At 36.1% G+C, this 25,355-nt stretch overlaps 1 protein-coding gene and 1 long non-coding RNA gene across 18 annotated transcripts in view; both read right to left on the bottom strand.

Moving 5' to 3' along the window:
• LOC125617198 overlaps window positions 1–10,395 on the bottom strand; it is a 30,910-nt gene extending 20,515 nt beyond the window's left edge. Inside the window, exon 1 of the long non-coding RNA XR_007348106.1 lies at window positions 3,443–10,395. This is a non-coding gene — a long non-coding RNA (uncharacterized LOC125617198). The remainder of the gene's footprint in view (window positions 1–3,442) is intronic.
• The window catches only part of Slc8a1 (solute carrier family 8 member A1), a 363,798-nt gene that overhangs the window by 245,734 nt on the left and 92,709 nt on the right, over window positions 1–25,355 (bottom strand). The gene's annotated exons all lie outside the window — the stretch shown is intronic.

The raw sequence follows: 25,355 nt of genomic DNA, 5'->3' as shown, positions 1-25,355 counted from the left end.
ATAATGTTTAGGACAAACATCCAACCTCACAGCTCCATATTTTTTAGTTTGGAAAAAATAGCAACAACCATCTAAATGTCCTGTCATGATTTGGAGTATTTCTCAGAGCATGTGCATTAAGATACCCAGCAATATTTGCTTATGGTCATTATCTGGCATCATAATATAACAAAAAAAAATCTCACAAATACAATTTGTAGGTTGATTTATAGGAACAGGGAAGGACTGCTATGTTCCCAATGTCTACCTGCCCTCTTTAGCTCAGTATTTTTTCAGTCCATTACAACAATCTGTAGAGTCATTTACAGTAAAAGATTATTACATTCTTATTTCCATTAAGAAGCCTTAATTTTGGGTATGCTATTTAATTTCCCTAAATTCTTTCCAATTCCATATGAACCCATGTAAAGATGCTCCTAGCAAAACTAATTAGGGAGATACCTACATAAGATAAAGAAATGAAGATCTGGAATGTTACCCCTTGTGTTCGTTGTTAAAATTCAGCTTATAACAATTAGATACTACAGCTGAAAAGAAAAATGATTTTATTTATGTATGGGATTTGTCACAAAAGAACAAATGAAACCCAAATTGGCTAAATCAGTGATAATCAAAACCCAAACCACTTAAATCAACTAAAATAATTTAGAAATTTGGCTTTCATATTTATGCATATTACCACTGTGCAGGCAACGGGTTATTGCAGGTTATCTCACCAGAATCCCTGAGAACATGACTAGGTTATTCTAAACCAGTAGTGATCTACCCGGTAGGTGACATGTGGCAAAGTGTGAACACATTCTTGGTTGTCACAGTTTGAGGGATTCCCAGGAGTGTAGCTCAGCATCCTACAATGCACAGAATAGCCCCCACATCAGTTATCTGGGTAAAATATCAACATTTCAGAAACTTAGTTGTGAAACCCTATGGTAAATAGTAAGGAAGGACAGGATGTCAATGCAGTTGCAACATATTATGCAAATTGTCTCCCTTGTAGGGTACAGAGTGGGGGCGGGTGTACAGCCATTCTAAAGAGAGCTATTTGTTCCAGTTTGGGTGTTTCTGCCCACTAAACTGGTAATGTATCTGCCTTCTCTAACGCAGATTCATCATGGCAGTGAAATTTGTTTTATTTAAAATATGGTGTATATTCTTTTTAGTGTTCTTCATGATTTTTTCTGAAACAGAATTTTAATAAAGCAAATGACAGTTCATTTTATTGAGTTTCTGCTACACTCTTGGATAAGATTATAGAGAGCATACATTGAATGCCTACTGCATATTTGTTGATTTTTGAGGGAAAAGAAGTTTGTGTGCTTTGCTCCTGTCTTCCTTGTTGGAGATCTGTGACTGCATTTTTGGTGTCTTTTTCTAGTATGTATAGAATGCCGGTTTCCATGGTAACCACGGATTTAGCACAATATGTTATTTTCCTCCTTCTTTTAAAAAATTAGTTTCCATTCCTGCCAAGAAGGAACATATTAATCTACTCATTATGCTAGCTTACGGAAGTTGAAGGCCACAGAAATTGTCACTTATGCAAAAACTCCCAGAAGTCAATTGTTTGTATCTTTTATGCCAGGAACTCTACCCCAGTCCCAGAAAGGAAATGGGACACTGATGTCAGAGATTCTGAAGTGAATGTGGTAAGATCTTTCTTCTTTTCCACAAGGTGTCCCAGTAGAAAGTGAGGCCTCAAACTCTCTGGAAGAAGACCGTATCTACCTACACAAACTAAGGCTCCTAGTGTATACAGTTTTGAAAGACTGCTGATATCTGGAAAACAGGAACTAACTAGATGATCCTCTTCAATACAAAATTTACCTTATCTTCTTAACTTACCCTACCAACCAACAAGTAAAAAGCACATTGGGACATCTACTAGAAAAAAATAGGAAAATCTTTTTGAAGAAATCAAAATAAACAATTGTGATTCATAAAGTCGTGCTTGAGTCCCCTGTCTAAATTCTTCCTTCTATTAAGTAAATTAGATCAAATCTGACCCAGCCCTTCTATTCAGATCACATATTGCCAATAAACACACCTGTCTAGAACTGTGTGCAGGCCCATCTTACGACAATGGTCTGTGCTCCCCTGACTTTTTAATAACTGACACTCCAAACTGGAAGGGTGGATATTTCCCAATGGCTCAGGTCAAGTCCACTGGTGGCCCTGCCGGTGGAGTCCAGCCCTGAACACAAAATGCCACCTACTTACTTGAGTAAAAGCATTTGAATCAGAGGAACAAAGCACAGAAGTTGAGTCTAGGCTCCCAGTGTGACATGAGAGAAAGTCATGGAAGGGAAAAAGCAAAAGTGGAATTTCAATTTTCAGAAATGTCTGCTTATTACCAGAATGTTGAAAACTCAAATTTAAGACAGGGGAAAGGAAAGATTAGGAATATGCAATTAAAACTGTTCCTCATCCAAAGGCTTTAGGGAATTATATCACAGCTTACGTGGGAACTTTAATGCAAGAAAGATTTGCTCTGTGTGAGAATAGATTCTTACCAACTGCATTGCAGAGAATGAACACAAACTGGCTGCTTTTTAAATACACCCTTCTAAGTGCCCAATAATATTGTTATATAAATTCGGCATATTTCCTATTATTTTCTACTAAGAACAAAGACTTGGCTATGCATTTCCTCTCAACTTCATGAAAATGGGCACGGGGTTAAAGGGAAGAAAGATAATGCTTCCTGAAACCTTGTATGTTTTGCTGAAAACACCCTAAAAAGAATGCATCTCTGTTAGAATAACAAAAACACTGAATAAAGTGTTTTAAATCAATGGGTCTCTAAAGGAAAATGTGAGAAATATGTAACTGGCAGCAAATAATGCATCCAATTGCACTAAGCACCATCATTCTTCCCCTTTAAACCTATAGTGTACAGAGTGCAATCACTTTACCTGCAAGAAGTCAGGTGTTCAAATATTCAACCAGGAATCTCTAACATTTGATGCATGTGTAGGGGATCTGCAAAGCATTCATACCCCAGCCTGCAACGCTGTTATCAAGAATAATACAGCCAATCTAGACTTGAAGTCCAATGCAACTTTAATATCATTAGAGGATGGTAATAGCAACTTGAAAACAACAGAGTGTGAAGCAAAGGTATAACATCTTTTCAATTATCTACCTAGCTTAGAAAAACTAATTGAAAATGAGAAAAAATATATATATATATGATGAAAACTACCTTATTAACTCATTAAATTTTTCTAGAAAATTTTATCTTTCATTAATAAAAAGATTGCTGGTGTAAATGAGCTACTGTCTCTGATAAGTAGTATCCTTTTACCAACCATAATCTCTATTAACTAAATAACACACAAGAAGAGAAATAAACAAGTGAAAGGAGAAGTGACAGATTGCTTTGTTGATGACAACTATTCCAGGGATGATGACCTGACTCTCTGGGTCAGTCTTCTAGGTTGACTACAAGGGCTCTCTGCTCAGGCTGTGTTGAGAAAAGTGTGCTTTCTTAGTCTGCATAAAGACCAGGGTTCAAATCTGAAATTTCTGTACCCCTGGAAAAGTAATGTTTGAATGTTGCTTCTTTACCTGGAAAATAGTGATGAGAATATTTTTGTACTCAATGAAGGTGTGGATCAGTGAATCCATTAAAGAGAAGAAAAGTAAAGTATTATTTTATGGATTGAATATGAATAGATACATAGTGCTAAAGAGAAGAAAAGTGAAGTATTGTTTTATGGATTAAATAAGAACAGATTTATAGTGCTTACAGAAATTCCTGGCATTTAGTAGATATCCAAGAATGTGTATGACTCCACCCTTTTGGTTCCTCTCTTTCTGAATCATACTCCACGGTTCAGTGCTACTGGTATATATGTATAATGAGCAAAAGTGCCCATTGCTAGATGAGCTGATGACCTTCACATCAGTTTTTCTCAGTTGATCAAAATAAGTATTATATATAATAAAATTCAGAGTAGTTCCAGTAAGGATATATTGACCTGTCTTATTCTACTGTCATAACCCATCTCAACCAAGGTTTCCATTGATCACAATTAGGACTAGAAGAAAGAACTATCTGCACATCTTTCATTGTTGGGAAAATCAGTGCAAAAAGCAACACAACAATCATGGGCATGAGCACCATCTATGCTCTTGCAGATTCTCTTCCTATCATTGTTATGTACCTGGGTACACTTGCTAAACCTGACCATTCTATATCAGTTTTTTCAACACTGGCTGTGCATCATATCCACTTACATATAACTTCATAAACATGACAATGCTCAGACCCCAGCCTTAGAAAAATGGAACAGGGTGTTCAGAAATGGAAAGTATTCTCACCAGAAGGACCACTCTGTAAATCAATACAAATAGAGATCAAGAGTCAAAAGAAAATTTATCTTTCTCCTCTGGGAATCACCAGTGTTTATAGAAATTCCTAGGACTGCCTCCATGACCCAGAGCACTTTTAAAGTGGGACACAGAGTGCTCTGAATCCAGACGTGACACTGAATTTATTATACTTGGGTAGCTGCTGCCTTATGGAGAATGTCCCATGGGGCACTAAATTTACACATTAAACAGCTGAGCCAGAGGATGTTTCAACTGCCAGGGAAATAACAGAATGGAGAGACCCTCTGTTCATCTGACACCAGTGCCAGCGTGGCAAATAGCTTTTTCTTTCTTTCTTTTTTTTTTGGCAATCATTGAAAAAAATAATCTAGCTTCACCCATAACCTTTAGAAGCAAAATGTGTCTCCCATGCCTCCCCCTGGTCTTCATCTACTTCTTCAATTCCTCTGATGATCTGGCCTTCAACATGGCTGGCTTTCCATGTTGAAGTTCATTAGCATTAGCAGAGTGGCCTTTTGAGCCATGTTACCAACAAATAACACCTCATCTAGATGTTTTTCCCTGTCATATTGCTATCTTGTCCTTAGTTACTATTGGAATCTTGGTTAAGGGTTTACAACTATACAATTCCCAAATGCTTTTATGTGCATATTCATTCTGTTTTTACGAAAATTCAATCATCGAAAACACAACATTTAAAAGAATTCCTTTTTAATCTTTCTGTCAACAATACTTCATTTAGAACATTTTCTTAAAAGGCTATATAGCATGACCTTGTAATTTCAATAACCATTTCCATACTGATAAATATTTAGCCTGTTTTGAAAACTCTTAATCTAAACTATACTAGGATGATGCTTGTGGTTGTTTTTCTACTGCTGCCACACTACCTTGATCAACCCATAACACACTTTCCTCAGCCTAGGAAAATGCAACCAATTCTGATGTTTGCAAGCATACCAATGCAGCTAATCAAGAAACAGATCAATATGAGCTGGGTTCTGTGGCACATGCCTATAATTCCAGCAACTCAAGAAGCTGAGACCAAAGGATCCCTTGGCAACTTAGTGAGCCCTGTGTAAAAATTAAAATAAATAAATAATAAATAAGGGCTGGGGATGTACTCAATGAAAGAACATCTCTGGATTCTATGCCCAATACTTAGAACAAAAAAAAAAGCAACAAATTGTTGCCACACCCCATATCCACATGCTTCAAAGAAAGAACCATTGCTGTCCACTAAGGGGCTATAACAAGTATTTGGCAAAAGACTTTGAAAACTGACTTTTAAAAATAAAATGAGGAATGAGTAGGTATCAACAACACAAAGCTCAAATGAGAGGCCATCCATCAGATTCCTTATCCAGGATTAAAGGATCAGTCGATATTTTAAAAGTCCAATTATATCTGCAAACATTCCCATGCCCATAAAGAAAGAAAGAATAGGTAAGGCAGCTGAGGGATCACTTCATTCCCTTGGATCAGGTTAGACCAGAACTGCAGAAATGCTGAAAGATTTGCTAATAGCTTTCCAACAAGCAGCTTAGAAGGCAACCTATAACTAACAAGATGCTTTCCGGAAAAAAAAAAAATGTGAGATTTTCTGACACTATTCTGTGAGGTCCGTCCTCCCTTCCCCTTCATCATGGACCTCACCCTAGGATAAGTAGCAGAAAGAAGCCACGTAGGTGGTAGCCCCTGGGACCATGCCCCAAGTTAGGGCATGATAAGCATGATTTCTGCAGAACCCTTGGAAGAGAAATTAGCTGAGGAATTTTATGCAGGTCCAGTATGGTCCAGTCTCTAGGGGTCTGGATCCAAAAAATAAAAAGACCAATTTTTACTCTGACTCTCACCAGATGAAAAATCATCTAAATGCTCCCTGGGGGCCTTAAATTGTTATGTTTTCAAAAATGGTATGCTGTGGGAAATACTAATATTAAATAAATAGCCCCTCCCACACATCTCCCCCCAGCCCCGTTTCTCTTTCTCTTTTAACCTAGGATATTTGGGGGGAAAAAAAATTACTGATGAAGAACTGTAAAGCTGTTTGAAATTGCCACAACTCTGACATAATGAAAACCACCATTTTTTTTCCTAAATTCCTTCACCAATTAACTCTATCATTAGTCTTACAATGAATTCCATTTAACAAATAGGAACTTCAGGTTTAAGAAGAATGCTGTCAGAGGCTGAAGGCTATCCTGGAACTAAAAGATGAGGGTGGAAAACTGATGGGAAGATTTATCCAGGAACAAGGAAGAGAAGGAGTCAGATGGGGCTGCAAAATCACAAGGGGAAGTTGTTCCAGTCAAAACATCTCAGCAAGTTCACCTCAAAGGAAAACACACATCCTCTCGATTTTTTCTTTTCCAACTTTTTTGTTTTCCCTTGACCTGAGGAAAAGTTCTTTGTAAAACTTTCACAGGTGAGATGGAAAGGAAAGAGGAGGACAAGCAGGCAGAGGGGGAGGAAGGGAGAGGGTGCCCCTGCTGGCAAACTCAGCATGACTGAGCTGCCTATGCCAGAGAGAGAATGAAGGGGAAGAGGGAAGCCATGGGAAGGTGGGGTGCTTCTCAGGAAACTGGGAGAGATTGCGGTGATGTCAGAAATGGAGCATCTGCCTTCTGAGGACTTTGCCAACTGGCATAGGGGGCACTGTCCAGAGTGCCAATTCGCTTTGTGATAGGGAAAGGCAGGAAATGGGCAGGGAGCATTAGACGCAATGGGAAAAGCCACATTTGAAGGACAAGGGAGAGAGGAGAGATAGGGAGCCAGATGGAGTCCTACTGATTGCTCATTGAGGAAGCCATCTCTGTCTTGTACTTGCATGGTGTTTGACAGTGTACAGAATACAGGCACCATCATATTGGAACTTAATTGTGACCTGAGAGATGGGCATAGTTATCATTATTTTCCAGTTGAAAAAAAACTGTCACCCAGAAAAGAAAGATATACCCAATTGAAAGTCTTCTTTTATGGGGCTAATATTTTAGCTATATCTGAGCAACTTCTCTGTGACATGTCTGCAGTTCCCAGTGTTATCTCCCAAATGCCACTTACTTTCAGAACCCCACAATTCAGGCAAACTCGTCAACAATTCTCCAGTCCTACTCTTCAAACAGGCTGCAAGGTCTCCTGCTGCTCTGCTTTGTTCATGCTTTCTGCCACCTGAACTCCTCCCTCCAACCTGGACTGTTAGTTGGTACCCATGTCTTTCAAAGTCTCAGTCTCCACATTATCTGTTTTTCTCCTATGATGTTTCTTATATTTCTTATCATGATTTGGATTATCAATATTTATATACACTTCTTGTCCCACACTAAATAGTGCTTTGAATTCTTAATGCCTAGTAAAGTTCCTTGTATAGTAAGTAAATTAATTTTGAATGAATGGGTTAGTCAGAAATAAAAACTTTATGAATCTGATCTATATATACACACATATGTTTGTATATATGTATACATGCTTTCTCATAAAAAGTTAATTTTTAATTTCTTGAAGCCAAAGCAGATTCTATTTATATTTATTGTTATGAGAAATAGAATGTCCAATGATCTATTTTCAGAATACAGTATTTAGCCTTTAATGTAAAATTACCTGACATTAAAAAAAAAGCAGAGGGAAAAGCAGAGAAGAAGTTATAAGCAGTTAACACACACAATAGCACAGCAGCCTGGGGATGTGGCAGATCCCAAGACATGCACCAGAACAGCCCCTTGACAAGCAGGAGGTAGAGGAAAGAGTCAGCCTGACCATCAAACAGAAATCTCTCTGTTAACAAATTAGTAACTTGGGTACAAAAGTAAGGACTGTATATGTGTCAGAAGGCTCTCCAAGACTTCCCCACCATAAGAGATCAAAGGAAGGTGGTAACAACTACAGATTTATATTTATATTTTTATTTTTTCTTATTAGTTATACATAATAGTAGAATGTATTTTGACATATTATACATATGATGTATAACTGCTCCTTCTTCTAGTTGTACGTGATGTAGAATTACATTAGTCATGTAATCATATGTGCACAATAGGATAGTAATGTCCAATTCATTTTACTATTTGATAAATATTTATATTTTTTAAATAGCCCAATAGGAGACAGTAAAACCTAGGTGACATTTGGGAAGATGGTGCACTCCTTAGTACTCAGTCAATGAGGAACATGGGGAAGAAATTTGCACACAAGAGGATAAAATACTGGTTGTAACCACTCTGAGTGTGCCTGCTCACCCAGACATCAATCTTGCAAGATCATCAGTAAACCTCTCTTTTTGCTATACCTTGTGTCAATTAGTCCATTCTTTGTGTTTGGACAGGTGAGCGTGTTTCTCAGTGTGATTTTACTAACTGAATTCTACATACCATGTTTTTTTTTTTTGGGGGGGGGGGGTGAGGCTGTTTTACTCATTAAAATTAGTAAAATTTTTGAATCTTTTAATCTTTGTTGAGCTTATCCTATATATTTTAATTTCAATCTTAAGGGTACAGTTCTAGGCTTTTATTGATTAAAATATTGGTGCAAAACAAAATATAAAATTTCCTGATTTTTGTCATGACCCAGATTATTATTCATGTGTCCCTAGATTTATGACTGCCATGTTATCAGTGCTAAAGAAACACTCCTCAGCACATTCACAGGACTTCCATGTTATCTATCTATCTATCTATATGGAATTGAACCACTGAGCTATATACCCAACATTTGTTTTGTTTTGAGATGAGGTCTCCCTAAATTTGAGGCTGGCCTTGAACTTGCCATCTTCCTCTCTCCATCTCCTGAGTCTTTTGGGATTACAGGTGTATACAGCCATGCCCTGTCCACTCTCTTTATCTCCATAGCAAAGGAAAGGGAAAGCTTCCAAGTATCACCCTGGAGTTATCACTCAGCTACCCACTACACCATCCTTACTTGCATTGTCCCTTTAACTCTGAGTTTGGTAAATTGCTTCTCTGAGATAAAGGTTTTGCTATTAGCTACTGACACAATGGGGTGCCATTTGATTTTCATTTGTGACTTACTGCTCCAGAACTGAGCCACAGTTAACAAAATTAAAGCCATGAATTTTTCCCCTACTTAGACATTTGTGACTTCCATAAATGACACTCGAATGTATAAGACGTAGGTTTCAGGAATAAGCCACATCAATAGCACTACGTGAAATCATTTGGAAACTTAAATTTAAATTTAAAATGATATTTTAGAGTTAATCCTCAGTGAATAGAAACATTAAAAATAAAGTAAACTCAAAACACCAAGCAATTTGGTATTATTCACTGTAGCATGCCAATTCCCTTTATTTAAAAACAAACGATTTTGTAAAGCAACAATTCTTCCATTAAATTCAAGCACTAAAAAGAAAGTCGACTCTTGATTGCTCAAGAAGGAAATGCACTTGCCCAGGGAGCTTTCCCAGTGGCTGTCCTTTCAAGAGGCCCAGATTCCACTTTCCCATTCCCCCCCAGGCAACAGGAGCCAATATCTTTGTCCATTAACAGCAGTTTTCCATATTGAGAAAGACATTATTCACCACAATAGTATAGCTCAGATCTTTTCCCTCATTTTCCCTACAGGACTAAATTCAGTAGAAGTCATTTTATTCTGAAACAGTCAAGTCACTGACCATCTGACTCCTTAGATATTCTCAGCAGTATTCTTAGCAATCTGGAAACTTTTCTTATAATTTCCTCTCTCTCTTTTCCCTCTTTCATACACAGTTGACTTGAAATTCAACATTAGCTTTGAGGTAGAAGAAATGAGAAATAGGTAGAAAGGAGACATAATGGAAGGACAAAGGAATGTTAGAGGGCTTGGGGACTTCCAGGAAACTGAGGCAGTGCAAAGATACCCACCACCACCACTCTTCAAACCCTGATTCTTGAGATCAAGTCAGATTGCAGACAATATATCTCAGAGTAACAGGCATGAGTTTATTGAAGGGATGGAAAAAAAAGGGAAATGAGACAGTCTCAAGGAAGAGAGTTTGGTCCTCTATGGGAAGAGAGGGACAGTGTGCTTCTCTCCTACACTCCAAATTTTATTGGGGATCCCATTAAAACTAACCTCTGTTTATACCTCTGAAATTATTTTTTCTATCACCTAAGCCAAGGATCCCATTGGTCCCCAGTGGTGTTTCACCTTCTCCCCAGGGAACTCCTTTGGACCCTTCTTCAGAAGCACCTCTTTTCCCATGGCAGCTTCAGATTAGTAAGAGAATAATCACTGTGTGAGATTCAAAAATTCTAGAACCTATTCACAGAAAGCACTCATGCACCCAAAACAAATGTGTCACTAATAATAAATAATAATAGCAATGTCTCTGAAGGAAGAATATGAAAATACAGCATGAAAGTTAAAGTAAACCCCAGCCATACATGTCCTGAAGGAAATAAGCAGAAAGTTTCGGTTGTTTTCTAATATTAGATGTTACGATTTTATTTACTTTAAAATGTAACTCATTATTTAATTTTTTTTTTAAATATAACTTTTCATATGTTGAAGATGATCCAAGATTTGCAGATTCACTGATGCTTAATAGGGAATATTAACCTTAGACTATGTAAATTTATGAATTTTAACCTGCTTCTCTTCAGCTTTCTTACTTGTCAATCATTAGTGGAAGAAAGCTTTCTCTGTACACATATCTGACAACAAATCTTTTTTTGTCTGGCTATGTATGCTTGTAGAGTCAAATCTTGCACAACGTTTATTCATTCTCATTTTCAAACACTAAAATCCCTTCCATACTTCTTCTGTAATTCATTGGTTTTACTAATGGCTTCATGAATGGTTGCATCTTTTTTTTTTTTCTTTTTCTTTCCTTTTTCTTTTTTACAGTCTATTTGGTGATCTGAAAAGAATATGTTAAAACATGTGATTTTATGCAATAGCTATCAAATATGTAAACTTCAGTATTCCAAGGGCTTGTACAGAGCAAGGACAGAAATTCAAGAAATATTTAATGAAATTAATGAATCGGAGTTTTCCCACTGGTCTTCCGAGTCCTGTGCTCATTAAAAGGGAGAATATGGTCTGTAAGGGCCATTGGTCTGATTTAGGGTGACGTTTCTTGCATTTTCTTGATCTAAAATAGAACGAAAGCATCTCAGCAGTTTCAAGCTGGCACAAGTACATTACTTCCTAGCTTGAAATGCATAATTAACCACAAAGCTAGTTGTTGAACAGCTAAACTGACTGTTCAAAAAAGGCCCCATTGCAGTTCAAATGAATGCTGAAAAGTGGGGTGTCACAGTGATTTTTTGTTTTACAGACAAGCTACATCCACGCAATTGACAAAGACTCATTTTTCCTTTTTTCAAAGCTGATAAAAGCTTAGGGGTAACAGCAATTATCTCTGTTTGTCAAATACTTATATCCAAGAGTGGATTTATAATACCATGGAAATTCTATAATTTACTAAACCACTAAGCAGGTCCATGATATTCGTCCTCCCCAGCCCCACAGATGCATCTTGTTTCAACAGAGAATTGGAGTCAATGATGTAAATTAAATAGTTTTCATAAGGAAGACAGGAGAAAAAATGCTATAAAAATGTGCTTCCCAATTTCCAACAGAGATACCCCAATACTTGGACAGGATGCCAAATTTCAAAGCACTAATGAATCTCCTTGTTACTGAGTGAGAAAGATACCCAAGCAGGATTAGTGGCTTATGTTAAGATAGGCTGTTATGTCTACTCTTACTGACAGCAATTTCTGCAAGAAAAATTAAAATAAATATGGGAAACATGTGGATCAAAGCCAAGAAATGCCTTAAATATAGATTTCTTTGGAAATGTGTATGAATATTACCATATTTTTAAATGGTAATTTTTAAGAGATTGTCTTCAAAATACATGGATGACTCATGATGTAATAACTGCCCTCTTCCCAGCACCTTCAACAAATTAGAATTCTTGGGAGATCCCATGTCCTAATCTGCTTCCCAATTACAAGAAAATGAAGCTTTTTTGGGGGTGGGGGGTACTGGGAATTAACTCCCAGGGGGATTTAACCACTGAGCCACACCCTCAGCCCTTTTTTAAATATTTTATTTATTTAGAGACAGGGCCTCACTAAGTTACTGAGACTGGCTCTGAACTCCTGATCTTTCTGCCTCAGCCTCCAGAGCTGCTGGGATTATTGGTGTGCACCACCGCCCCTGGCTCAAGAAGCAGAAGGAAGTTCACCTTTCACATTTGCTTGCACTGTCAAGTCTATGGTTGGTTTGGGCATGTTTTTTTTTTTTTTTCTTTAGGAAAGTTAGAACAAGAAGAATGAGGTCATTCTTCAAATACTTTGATGAAATTCAGTCTTTATACTTGAGCTAATAACTATTTTATTTCTTCCTTGTCCTTCTTCCTGCCTTTCTTTCCTTTCTTCCTTTCTTCCTTCTGTGGTCAATCCATGAAACACTCCAGCTATGTCATTCTGATTGTAGTAACAACTTGAAATCCAGTTTTAATTTCCATAAATTTGCCTTATTCCTTGAAAATAATTAGCATGAGTTTTAAAAGTCTGTTTTCCAAATCCTTATAGACTTGACAATCTTGACAGAATCATTTTATATAATGTGCATACACAGGATTTCCGTATGCTATACACACATCCATTCTCTTTCTACAACACTGAGTTTCTAGATGTTTCCCACTCATGGAAAAAAAAAAATCAGTTCATGTTTAATTCATCTACTGTCAGTCACCTTTACAAAATATGAACAAACACAAATATATACATGCACACACACAGAAGTTCTAGTTGTTAAATTCCACTTTCCTTAAAAACTCATATGTGTAAGACAAAGATTATGCTAAATATGATCTTTCTCTAGAGCATTCCCCCTTTGACAGGCAATGTAAAAGTAACAGAAAATATCACTATTATTGGAACTGTGGGCTTCCCTAGACTTTCTAATTCTTCATGAATGCAGTTATTTTTCTAAGATGCTAGAATGTCCCCTAGGCAAATTTAACAGATCACTGGATACAGAAATAGAGCTATAAATGTCTACAGCTTTTCACTAATGGCAGATGAGACTTGGAAAGGATGATGACACATGGTCTGTGGTGAGGGCTGAGTGCAGATGCTAGTAAGCTGAGGGCGAGAGGAGTGGAATGTCATTCCAGACTGGCTGATAAAATCAGCATTGGTGAAGCTACAGGAAAGCCACAGCTCTCTGCCATCCCAAGCCATGTGTGTGGTGCTGAGGACTCGGCCATGAGGACAACTGGGGTGCTTCTACATTTGCACTCAAACATAAAATTTAACCATCATCAGCTCATCCTGTTAGTTTCAAGCCAAAGAATCTTGTGGGACCCTTCTCTGAAGCTGGGAGACATCAGTAGAATGATATATGGCCTGGGATTTAAACAGGGTACAGTATGCATCTCCACATCTATGTCACATGCTGACTGCATGCACATAAAACAGGAATAAGACAGTCCTCTCTGTGTTGTATTCTCTCAATTTCTTCCCCATTGTCTTGTTATTTTGTAAAGACAGCAAAGAGTGGACTGAGGATTAGTGTAAGTGAGTTCTAAGCCCAGTTCTGCCCCTTCTTAACTGTGTGATCTTAATAAGTCACTCACTGCTTTCCTATGGACGGTTTCCTTACCTGTGACATTAGTCTTTCAATTAAATGTGATATATTTCTTCAAATTTCAATGGTTTCTTCTTTGTTGGTAGTTTTTTTTTTTACCTGTGTCCATTTCTCTATTTTTATTTTATGAATTTTTAATCCTTCACCTCCCACCTTTAAAAGTCCCCTATCCTGGGGAAATACGACTCCTCTATACTTGGAGCCTCCATAGCTCTCAGCACATAGAATTTGGATCACTCTTCCTATACAGTCAGTTTCTTTCAACAAAGACTTTTTCTCTCTTCTTTTAATATGCTCCCAAGTTCTTGGCACTTAGCATGCATTCAATGAATATCTTTGGAATACCTGACCTTCCTAGCCTACTCTTGGAGGGCCCCTTTAGGCAAAGGAGGAGGTCAAGAGGAGTCTAGCTTTGTTTTTCTGGCTGACTCTGTACACAGGGAGCCAGGTTAGTGTTCAGTCTTGTCTGAGTTATGAGCGTTCACTGATGATTATAATGGCTAACCAGTTTGCATTTATTCACTTACAAATGTGGGCATTCTTGACACTATTATGTCAAGAACCAAGTAACATATTACAAAGATAATAAAGTCCCAGATATGTTATTTAATAGTTTTCTATTACACTAGACTGTATATTTGGTCATGAAACAGGTCATATTTTCTTCAGTCTTCCTCTTTATCTCCTTCCTCTGCCCCAGTTCCTAATGAAGTTTGAGGAATCAAACCTGGTTCAATTCATTTTTACCAAAAGTTTGTTTGAAGTTGAACAATATCATATCCAATCTCCTCAAAAGTTTTTATTCTGTGTTGTTCTCCATAAAAAGGTACAGGTGCCCAGTTTAGCCTATCTCAATTTATCAACATGTTCTTTTAGACTGTGGATATCTTTATTGGCACACGTCACAGATTAATACCACAAGGACCAATTTAGAAGCACTAAGTGGAGAGAGACTCTGCTTTATTTTTTACCTTTCTCTTCGGAAACCACAGGAATGATGGAACTTAAGACACTCCTTTTACACAAGAAACACAATAAAACAGTCCAATTACCTGAATCTGGGTAAAACAGGATGGCTTTGGAAAAAAATGGAGTAAGAAGTTAGGTGGCCCAGTTGAAGGAACTAAAACTATAATGACATAGCTACTACTTAACAAGCCACTGAACACTGAAGCAGGCCTTCACACTCATAAAAGGGTGAGCGACTACCCAAGGCCTATATTTTGGAGTGGCTCCAATTTAGACATTTAAAATTCATGAGCTTCATCAAGCTTTACTATACAAACTATTTCTTGGACATGACCAACTGATTCTGCTATGCTGAAAGATTTGACATTGGAGCAAATTTTAAACAGCAGTATTAAATTAAAAGGTATTAGTATAGAAAATAATTCAGAGTCTTAGAATCATAAAGGAACAAATTTTCTTGATGATTAATCTACAACTACCCAAGAATGAAAGAAAACATTACAAAACATGCTTGAAATCAGAGTTAATGTTTACATTTAGGCATCATTTTGATATTATCATGAATACATCAATTTAAGAAAGGCCTGTAAAATTACGCTTTTTCTGTAGTCATTTATATCTTTGAGACCCTGAGTTGAGAATACAAGGTAATTGCTGGATGCGTTGGTGCACACCTGTAATCCCAGCAACTACAAAAGTTGAGGCAGAAGAATAGCAAATTCAAGGCCAGCCTCAGGAATTAGTGAAGCCCTAAGCAATTTAGTAAGACCCTGTCTCAAAGTAAAAACAAAAAATAAGGGCTGGGAATGTGATTCAGTGGTTAAGCACCCCTGGGTTTAATCCACAGTACCAAAAGAAAAAAAAAATTAAAAAGAAGAAGAATATAAGGTACTTTCATCAGAGGGAAAAGATTTTCCTGAAATGGTCATATTGATACATTTCTTGAACTTAGTTGAAAGTCTACTTGTTGACTCAAAGACCACCAATCATATTTTTCTAAAGGGGTATATTTAAAATTTTTTTCAATCAGGAAAAAATATATGCAGATTTGGGCTTCAGAAACACACTTGGAGAGTTTCTGCCCTGCTTTATAGTCGAAAAATAATGATAATGGATTTTTAGGCTCTTTGTCCAGAAAAAATTTCATGCTTGAAAATTGTCAAAAGAAAGCTGCTGTCCAGAAGTAAATTTGAAACCCAAAGGTTTCCGAATTCACAGTTCTTTAGAAACATGCACACAAAACATCACACCAGTGCTTCCATTTATCAAGAGAGCATATATAGTCACCCAAACTCTTACCACATAAATTCCATCTACTACTTAAGCCTGCTGAAGAGAAAACAGTTGCAGACATCATGAAGCTAGAGAGTGAAAAGAATAAGAGAAGTAGGATGCTCAAGTTTGGGGAAATAATTAATAACAGAAGTCATCTTGCTCAAAATATAGTGGAAATTATGCATTCCAGTGCTAAAGGATATACTATTATCAAACTAAAAGGCAGAAGAAGTAGTGAGGGTGTAGTCATGAATATATGGTCATTTTGCTTCTGCTTTGCTTTCAATTTCATAACTGCCTGTTTATTAATGGTATTGTTCCATATGGCCCACTGCCATGCGCCTGGAAATGGAGTTCCATGCACTACTTAAAAAATAGTGTGCTGGGTGCGCATGCTTGTAATCCAGTGTCTTGGAAGGCTGAGGCAGGAGGATCACAAGTGCAAAGACAGCCTCAACAACTTAGAGAGACTCTAAGTAACTTAGCCAGACCCTGTCTCAAAATAAAACATATAAAGGACCAGGGATGTTGCCCAGTGGTTAAGCACCCCTGGATTAAATCTCTGGTAAATAATAATAATAATAACAACAACATAATTAAAAAATTTAAAAATAGTGCAGTGAGGGCTGGGGATGTGGCTCAAGCGGTAGCGCGCTCGCCTGGCATGCGTGCGGCCCGGGTTCGATCCTCAGCACCACATACAAACAAAGATGTTGTGTCCGCCGATAACTAAAAAATAAAAATATAAAAAAAAAAAAATAGTGCAGTGAATTAAAGCAACCATGAACTTAGAGTGGGAGGAGGAAAGGGGAAGGCAAAGGAAAGAAAGAACAGAGGAAAAAAGAGGAGCCAACCTCTGGAAGCAAATATCAGAGAATGCCTGATATATAAAAACTTTCTAATTTAACTTCTCTATAAGCATGGGGCAAGGAGTAAAATACATGCTTCTTCTCACTAAAGCTTTATGCCAATTAAAAAAACTTAGAGATGATTTGTTATATTTTTATAGTATTCCTTTGAGATAGAAGATATAATGAAAAACTCAGGCCATCAGAATATTAAGTTATCCTGATTTAGAAAAATACCAGCAAAATCTTTCAATTTGAACTGTTATTGATCCAAAGAGGTCTAAGCCAACATTCAGTACTAGGAATCACACTGAACGTAATCTTACTTGTTTTGTATTAAAAAACACTCTACATAGGAACTATCAAGAGGCCCACAGAGTCAACCTAGAGTTAATGTATGTGAGTATCACAGAAAGGAAGAAAAGTTTGCAGATATTAACTTGCAAATACAGATATGAGAAAACAATGTGAGAGCTTCCTAGTATAAAAAATATTGTCATCATCGTAATTCTACATGGCATTGTAATACATGTTCACCCTTTGAACTCACTCATGTATCATCGTCAATGTATGATAATAATGATAACACACTGCATACCACTTACTAATCACCAAAGCGTTTTCACTTACCTTATGATGCTCATCATGGCACTTTAAGAAGTATTTTCATCATTTTTCAGAAAAGTAAATAGAATTTTAAGAACATATAACTAAATTATCCCTGCCCATAAAAATAGTAAATGGGATTCAAAATAAGATTTTCAATACCAGGAATGTGCCCTTTGTGACACATGCAATCTTGATAAATTATTTTGAAAAATATACTTTTTTTTTCAACCAAATTTGGTTCAGGGATCAAAGTAAAGTTGTTTGGCTTTAAGACTTCTGAATGAAATGAATGATCAGGCAAGATAATGCCATATGAAAATTTTTAAAATAAGCATTATCTATGGCTCTGAACAAATCTTCAAAAGAGCATTTTAAAGAGTTTTGAATAATAATAGCTCTTATTGGAATCCAAACACACTTCAAAAGTAACAGATTTATATTATAATAATGATTGGCATAACACTTTGCATTCAGTAGACAATAAATACTAGCAGAAAAATTTTAAAGGATGTGTTTCCACATATAAGCGATGGTAAGGTTTCCTAACAAGTATTCATTCTCATCAGAAAGTTACACACAGAAATTAGGCATGTACATTCATACAGATTCTCCTAAAATAGCTTCGTGAAATTATGTCTGTACATGTTGGTCTATCCATTTCAATTTAAAGATTTAGCTTAAAAGAAGGACCAAGATTTTTCTACTTTCCCAAACATTTTTGACGTTAATTATTTATAAATTAATAGAAATAGAATACAAATAAATAGAAAAACAACAGCAAAACAAAAAGCAATGTTAAGAGATTTATTAAATTCACTGTACTCATTACCATGGAATATTATTCAGATAGCAAGATTTTATTTTAAAAAGTTAGTAAGATTTTAATTTAAAAAGCTTTACTTACATGTTCAAGACTTTTTACACAGACCTCCCCAGAAAAAAGCAAGATCAAAATGAAACCTGTATATACTAAAATGTAAAAGGTGACAATTTCTAGTTGGTAAAATTACTCAAAATTTTCTTCTTATCTTTTAAATATATTTTTATTGGGTATACTATTTTTATAGAAACACCTAGGATATTTTTAAATCAGTATATTTTCTTGAAGAGGGTGGTATTAGGAACTTTACCACTGAGCTACATCCCCAACCCTATTTATTATTTTCACTTTGAGACAGGGTCTTGCTAAGTTGCCAAGGCTGCCCTCAAACTTATAGTCCACCTGCCTCAGCCTCCAAAATCACTGGGATTACAGGTGTGTGCCACCTTGCCCTGCTAAAATCGCTATCTTAAAAATGGTCAAAATTAATTGAGTTTCTACCATGTACCAGGCGTAGATATAACTTTTAAAATACATATTATCTGACTTATTTTTTATAAAAACCATTCATATATATATTATCCTTTTTTAGATGAGGGCACTGGACAGAGAAAATATCACCTTCCAAGTAAACACTGGAGCTAAATTTTGAACCAGTCTGATTCCAGAATTCCTGACTTTTATATTACACAGGCTGCTTGGTGATTTGTCAGAAGATATTAACCTCACAGGGAAAATTATTCAGTACACTGTGACCCTTGTTTATTTAAATAAAAACAATTCTCACCTTTTTGGTGAAACAGCTTTTGATTCTGATGGAGTGCTAAGTACTTATATATAATCAATTTTCATGAATATATTTTTCTGTTGTTGTTTTGGGGGGTGATTTTGGTTTGTTTTTCATGATGTGGGGGATTGAACCTAGGGTTTCATGCATGCTAGACAAGTGCTCCTCCACTGAGCTACATCCCCAGATTACAAATATGCCGTTTCTTAATCCAGAACACAAATGCTGTTTTACACAGAGGGATGCTATATCTATTTTGTAATCATTCACTTACAACCATATAGAGTGTTATCAAGCACTGGATTTATTAAAGGATGGTGGTGGTAATTAGCTGATATATAGCATTCATTGCTTGGAGAAGGCATGGCATTTTTACTAGAAGCTAATTCTTTAACCAGGGGAATTAAGTGTTACTTTAACAGCTAGAGATCCAGATTGTTTCCTTGCTAACATGTGCTTCTTAGGCTCTGCTTCCTGCATTGATGGAAGATAGCACAGGTAACTGTGTTGATTTCAGAAATTCCTGCTGAATTCATGGGCTAATATTATGTCCACAAAAACACAGCTGCTAAAATTGCAAAGGCATAACAAACCTTAGGATATTATAGTAATACAACTAACAAATGCAATTTTACTATGCATGTGATGAAAACTGTTGATTAAAAATTTTTAATTTTAATTTATTATTCATTCCATTTAAGCATCCTCTGAAATTTTACTCTAATTCTGATGTTTTTTTAAAAATTTCTAGTTATTACTGATCATTTTTTAAAACTATGTATTTTAAGAAACACTACAGATCGAAAGTTATGAAGAATCAGAAGTTACTAGCTAGTCTGCTTTACCTCCTGAATTTGCTTTACTCTCCAAAACCACATGAGTCTCATTTTAGATTCAATGAAAACATTCATGTCTGGAAGCCCATAGGAGACCTTAATACTTATAATATCATTGCACAGCATGATACAAATAAGTGTTCTTTAAGTAGAAACTCCAAGGTATAATGTGTATCAAGAGGCTTCAAATTCCTTTTTGTGTAAGGTAGAGAATAATATTTGCTACTTTCTGGATAAGGAGACAGGAGTATATTAGGTACACACAGAAGAAGATGCATCATATTCCATGAACTAAGAATTGAACTAAAAGCAGCAACCTAAAAGTTGCTAAGAAAATTCATTTCTTGAGCACCATATTTTATACCCATTGAAAAGGAAAATTCATCAGATTATGCAAGAGAAAAGCTTCTCATTTAAATGGTACTTTGTATAAACAGTTTAGAAACAGAAAATTCAAACCTTAATTTTTCTAATGTAACAATATTGCTTATGCCCTTCAAGGGCTTTCCACAATGAAACAAATCAAAATGATCACAGAAGAACTAAGAAGTGAAACTGCATTCATTCCATCTCTTATTTTAGGCACTTATTTTGTGAGAAACAGTAACTTATATTGAGATCAAAAGTCTGAGAACTGTTGAGAATTTAGACACTGAGACAGATACAACTATACCCAAACATAAACTCCCTAGTGGAGGGGGCACAAGGCTTGTTTTAATGTGACAGGGTTACTTCTTCATACTTCTGAGTAACATTAAACTGGTGATAAATTATAACTCCCAGATAATATTTCACTTAATTATATTTCAGGTCTAATGATTCTAATTCTGTTACCTCTGTGACTCATTCTTCATTGTCCATATTATCCTTGTCCTGAGTGATCTATATTACCTATCACTGAATTAATTAAAATATTTAAGTCTTCATTTATGTTTCTGTTCTATCCATTGTCTCATGTTCAAAAGAGGACTCATTTTAGTCTTGGAGGTTTATTCATTGTTCATGTACTTTTGCAATCCCTGTTCCCTCTTTTAAAATGAATGAGTTGAATTTTTAATACCTTTAAGATGAGTCGATATAATATATTATGGAAAACATAGAAATAACTTGATTTGAATTGTGTTGGCTTATGCTTCCAGATCAATATTGTTCTTTCTATTCCTATGTATCCATCTGAGAAAAATACTATTGTTTAAATAAAGAAGACAATGATATATATTCGCAAGAAGTTAACATGTATAAATTGATCAAAATCTTTTGTAGATGGCAATAATGGGTAGGACACTGATTTATCACTGGGATACCAAACAACGTGGACTGTTTGGCTGATATACCTTTGGTGAAAGGCATTATGGAGCACTTATGGACAGGTCCTAAGGACTGTCTACAGGATGCATGGAGAAGGCTGAAGGGTAGAGCCTGAGAAGCAGGCAGCTTAGAATTATAGCAAGCCTCCAGGGGTGAGAACAAGATGCAGTAAGCCAAGGTCAAGGGGTCTCAGGAGGTGTGATGCTGGTGAAAAGCTGCTTTCACAGCTAGAAAAATCTTCAGAGATTCCCTTGTTTTAAACAAAAATGCAAAAATGTAATGTGACTTTTTTGAGTGCTAAAGAGACAACTCAATACTCAATCCCATAGATCTGCTTCAGTGGCAACTTCACAGTTTTCCAAAAGACAATGAAGAAAAATCAATTGTTTTAATCCATGTGGGGGGAAAAAAAAGAAAGAAAAGTGCCAATGTGGTTTGACTAGCAAACCATTGGAGTTGCAGTACTGCCTTTAAATGTAATTAATATCCAATATTTGTCTATTCCAGCAGACATATCTACTTATCAAGGTGAAATAAGGTAAGTTTTGAATAGCTTCATTTAATGAAGAAAGAAAGAAATAGGAGGGTGGGGAAACAGGATGCAGGGCGGTAAAACCAACAGAATTATCAAATACAAAATCTTTAATTTCTGATGACTATTGCTCTCTCATTACAAGTGTCTTCAATAGTAAAGCAGTCTACTTTTCTAAGGCAGCAAGCACATAGAGTTTTTAAAATTGGATGACTCTGCCACACTTCCCTACTCACTGTGCCCACATAATTATTAATAATGGCCCTTTCATTTGCAAAGGTGCTCCAATTGTGACAATAAATTATGTGGCCATCCTAAATACACTGTGACAGGAATGGCAATTTATAGGAGACAGTGAATAAAATAGGCAAAATTGACTAGCGGATCAATCTGATAGACACAGATAATTTTGCAAGTTCATAACTTACCAAGACAACTTAGAAAGAAGAATTTAAACTTCTTGTATTTGGTTTTTATATTATTATCTTTCAATATATGCTGATATATTCATATCAATAAATATGTAACTATATAATTAAAATTAAGATGTGGAGTAATTTAGATAACAAAAGAAATCCAAATCAAGTTTCCTCATCCTAGACTATACATCTTATTCAGTGTTATGCCAATTTTTTTTTCTGATGCTTTCTCTCAGGACAGCGGTTTTGCTATAGACGAAAATTCATAGATCACTGATTTTAATGCCTTAATTTCACTCTCAGGAAAACTGAAGTCTGAGAAATGAAATGAATTTCCCAAAGCTGCCGTGTAGTTAGAGGCAAACTAACCAGGCCAGCAGTCTAAGGAGACTCACTGGGTATGGATATTCCTGACTCCTGAACATCTGCTTCCTTCTGCATTCCATTCTGTCTCCTGGATCATACTCTTTGTTTATTTTATTACTTAAGAGACTGCTGGCAGGAAGAAAGTCACCAAAATTGAGCTTCTCCCTAAGCATTACCTTCTCCCATGAAGCAAACGAGCCACCCAAATCAAAACTTTTAATTCACCAAGTTTTCTCTCAAGAGCCAATGTAAAGAGGTATTTACAGATCAGCATTTTTACATTTCTCAGGCAATTAATATTTGATTATTTTTGAAGATTATACAAAGAGGATATTCCAAGTCCTGGATCTTATCACTGCCTTAAATGAACAGATTTTAATACCACAGAAGAACAAGAACTTCATCATTGAAAATTCTCATAATTATTGGGAATTGTCAAAATAAAACATAATCAAGATATGTTTGTTAATATTCAGTTGAACCATTTAATGGCTTCTGAAACATGTAAGATTAGTTTTACTGAAGAATTGAAAGTTTTAAAAAATTGGAAACAAACCTATTTAAGGCCATGTACTTGATAAAATAGAAGAAGAGCAGAGAAACTAACATCTTTAAAGCATTATTATTTTCTTTTCTGACACAGATTTGTCAACTGCTAGATATTTGAGTTGAATTGGAACATGTGTCTGAATTTGAGAAAAGAAGTTGACTGATGTTATCATACCTATACACTCAAGGAGTAGCTGCTACATGACCTAGATTTTAACACAATGAAATTTCTTCCATGAAGATTTAATTCTACTTAATGCAGATACATATTTGATTTCTCTATCTAAAATCTATAAAAAATTAGACAGGATCATGTTTATCTAGGGATTTCTTTTGGGCAGGGAGGATACAGGGAATGAGGCACCATGCTGTAAATATTCAGGTTGGTCTTAATTATGAAAAAAAAATGGTTATTATTTTCAGACAGTTCAGATGAGATTTCCACATATTTTCCACAAATTTCAAAAATATTTAATAATTTATTTTAAAAAATAAAAACAAAAACCACCCTGGGGCACAGTGGCAATGCCTGTAATCCCAGGGACTTGGGAGGCTGAGGCAGGAAGATCACAAGTTCAATGACAGCTTCAGCAACTTAGCAAGGCCCTAAGCAACTTAAGGAGACTGTAAGCAACTTCGTTAGACTCTGTCTGAAAGCTAAAAATCAATAAATGAGCTGAAAATGTTGCCCAGTGGTTAAGCACACCTTGGGGGTTCAATCCCTGGTATGAAAGATAAATAATAATAATAATAATATTTTAAATTAAAATCTTGTCCTAGAAAGATTTAAAAAAAGACAAGCAAAATAAGAAGTAAAAGATCAAAAGAAATTAAAATCAACATTATTTTGGATGAGTTATTTTTGAACTCCCAAAGCCCTTTGCATGGTTCTCTATCATCTTGATTATATCCTTTTGTGTTGTAATGATTTTTTCCCACTAAATTTCAAGCTTGGAAAAAAATGACAACCTTAATCTTCAAGTTTATAGATTAGGCATAAAAGAAGTCACCATTAAGACATTAATAGATTTTTGCTGAATTGATTGATTAAAACATAGACTTTTCCAAGAATCAGAGTTGGTGGGGAACAAAGACGGGTTTAGATAGTAGGGAGAGAAGCAGCACTTCAGGCCTGTCGGGGATTCCTGGGCAAGCTGGTACTGTCACTGCTTCTTCTAAGGCAGCTTTAGGGTTGAAAGACAAGAAGTCACCCAGCTCCACAGACTTGTTCATTGTCAAATAAGAGGGACAGTGTGTCCCTGGCATTGTCACATGAGGAATTCCATTTCATAGCAAGTCATAACAGCTGTGGACATTCCACTAGTTCAATACAGCACATTATTAGATTACTAATAATTCAACAAAACCCTTCCCCCACTGCTAACACTGAATAATATTTCTGCAAATTATAAGAATTTCTTAGGCCTATTTACATCATCATCAACAACTCTCAAAGGAAAGGAGATGCGGAGTACCAAGAACCAAAATTTCTTCTCAGACAACTTATTCTACTTGAGAACTTTTATAATACACTTTAAAATAAGAGGGAGAAAGGAATGAAGGTATGGAGAGGAAAGGAAAGAAAAAAGAAAAGAAGTATTAAGAATGGGTATCAAGTAGACAGCCTCTCCTGAAGTTGACTTGCTGATAGCATATGAAAGAAATTTATTCCTACATTTAATCCTAAATTTTCTTTCCTAGAACCAACAAGCACATCACCTGGTATAGTGTCTAGGTCACCAATGGAGACATCAATACGCTTGGTTTCCACTTCAGGCTCTGCCACTTAGAACAACTCATTTAATCTCCCCCCACTCTCTATATGTGAAAGCCTTTGTGGCTTCTGTCTTTTCTATGCTCTCTATTCAAAAACCACCTGTTAAGCCCCTACTGGATATTAATCACTGTGGCACTCTCACTGCCCTAAAATAGAAGTGCTAATGCCTCAAAAGGTTGGTGTGAAGATGAAATAGAGATGTAGAAACCTCCTAAAAGCTAGGTGTTAAGGAAAAGAAAAGGCTCATCTCTGCCCCCTTCCATGCTCATGTTCCCAGTTAGTCCTAGCTCCCTGCAAATGCACACTATATTTGCTTCTTTCCCTT

Source organism: Marmota marmota, unplaced genomic scaffold (assembly GCF_001458135.2).
Source record: "Marmota marmota marmota unplaced genomic scaffold, marMar, whole genome shotgun sequence".
Lineage (NCBI taxonomy): Eukaryota > Metazoa > Chordata > Mammalia > Rodentia > Sciuridae > Marmota > Marmota marmota.
This window is presented reverse-complemented; position numbering and strand designations above follow the sequence as displayed.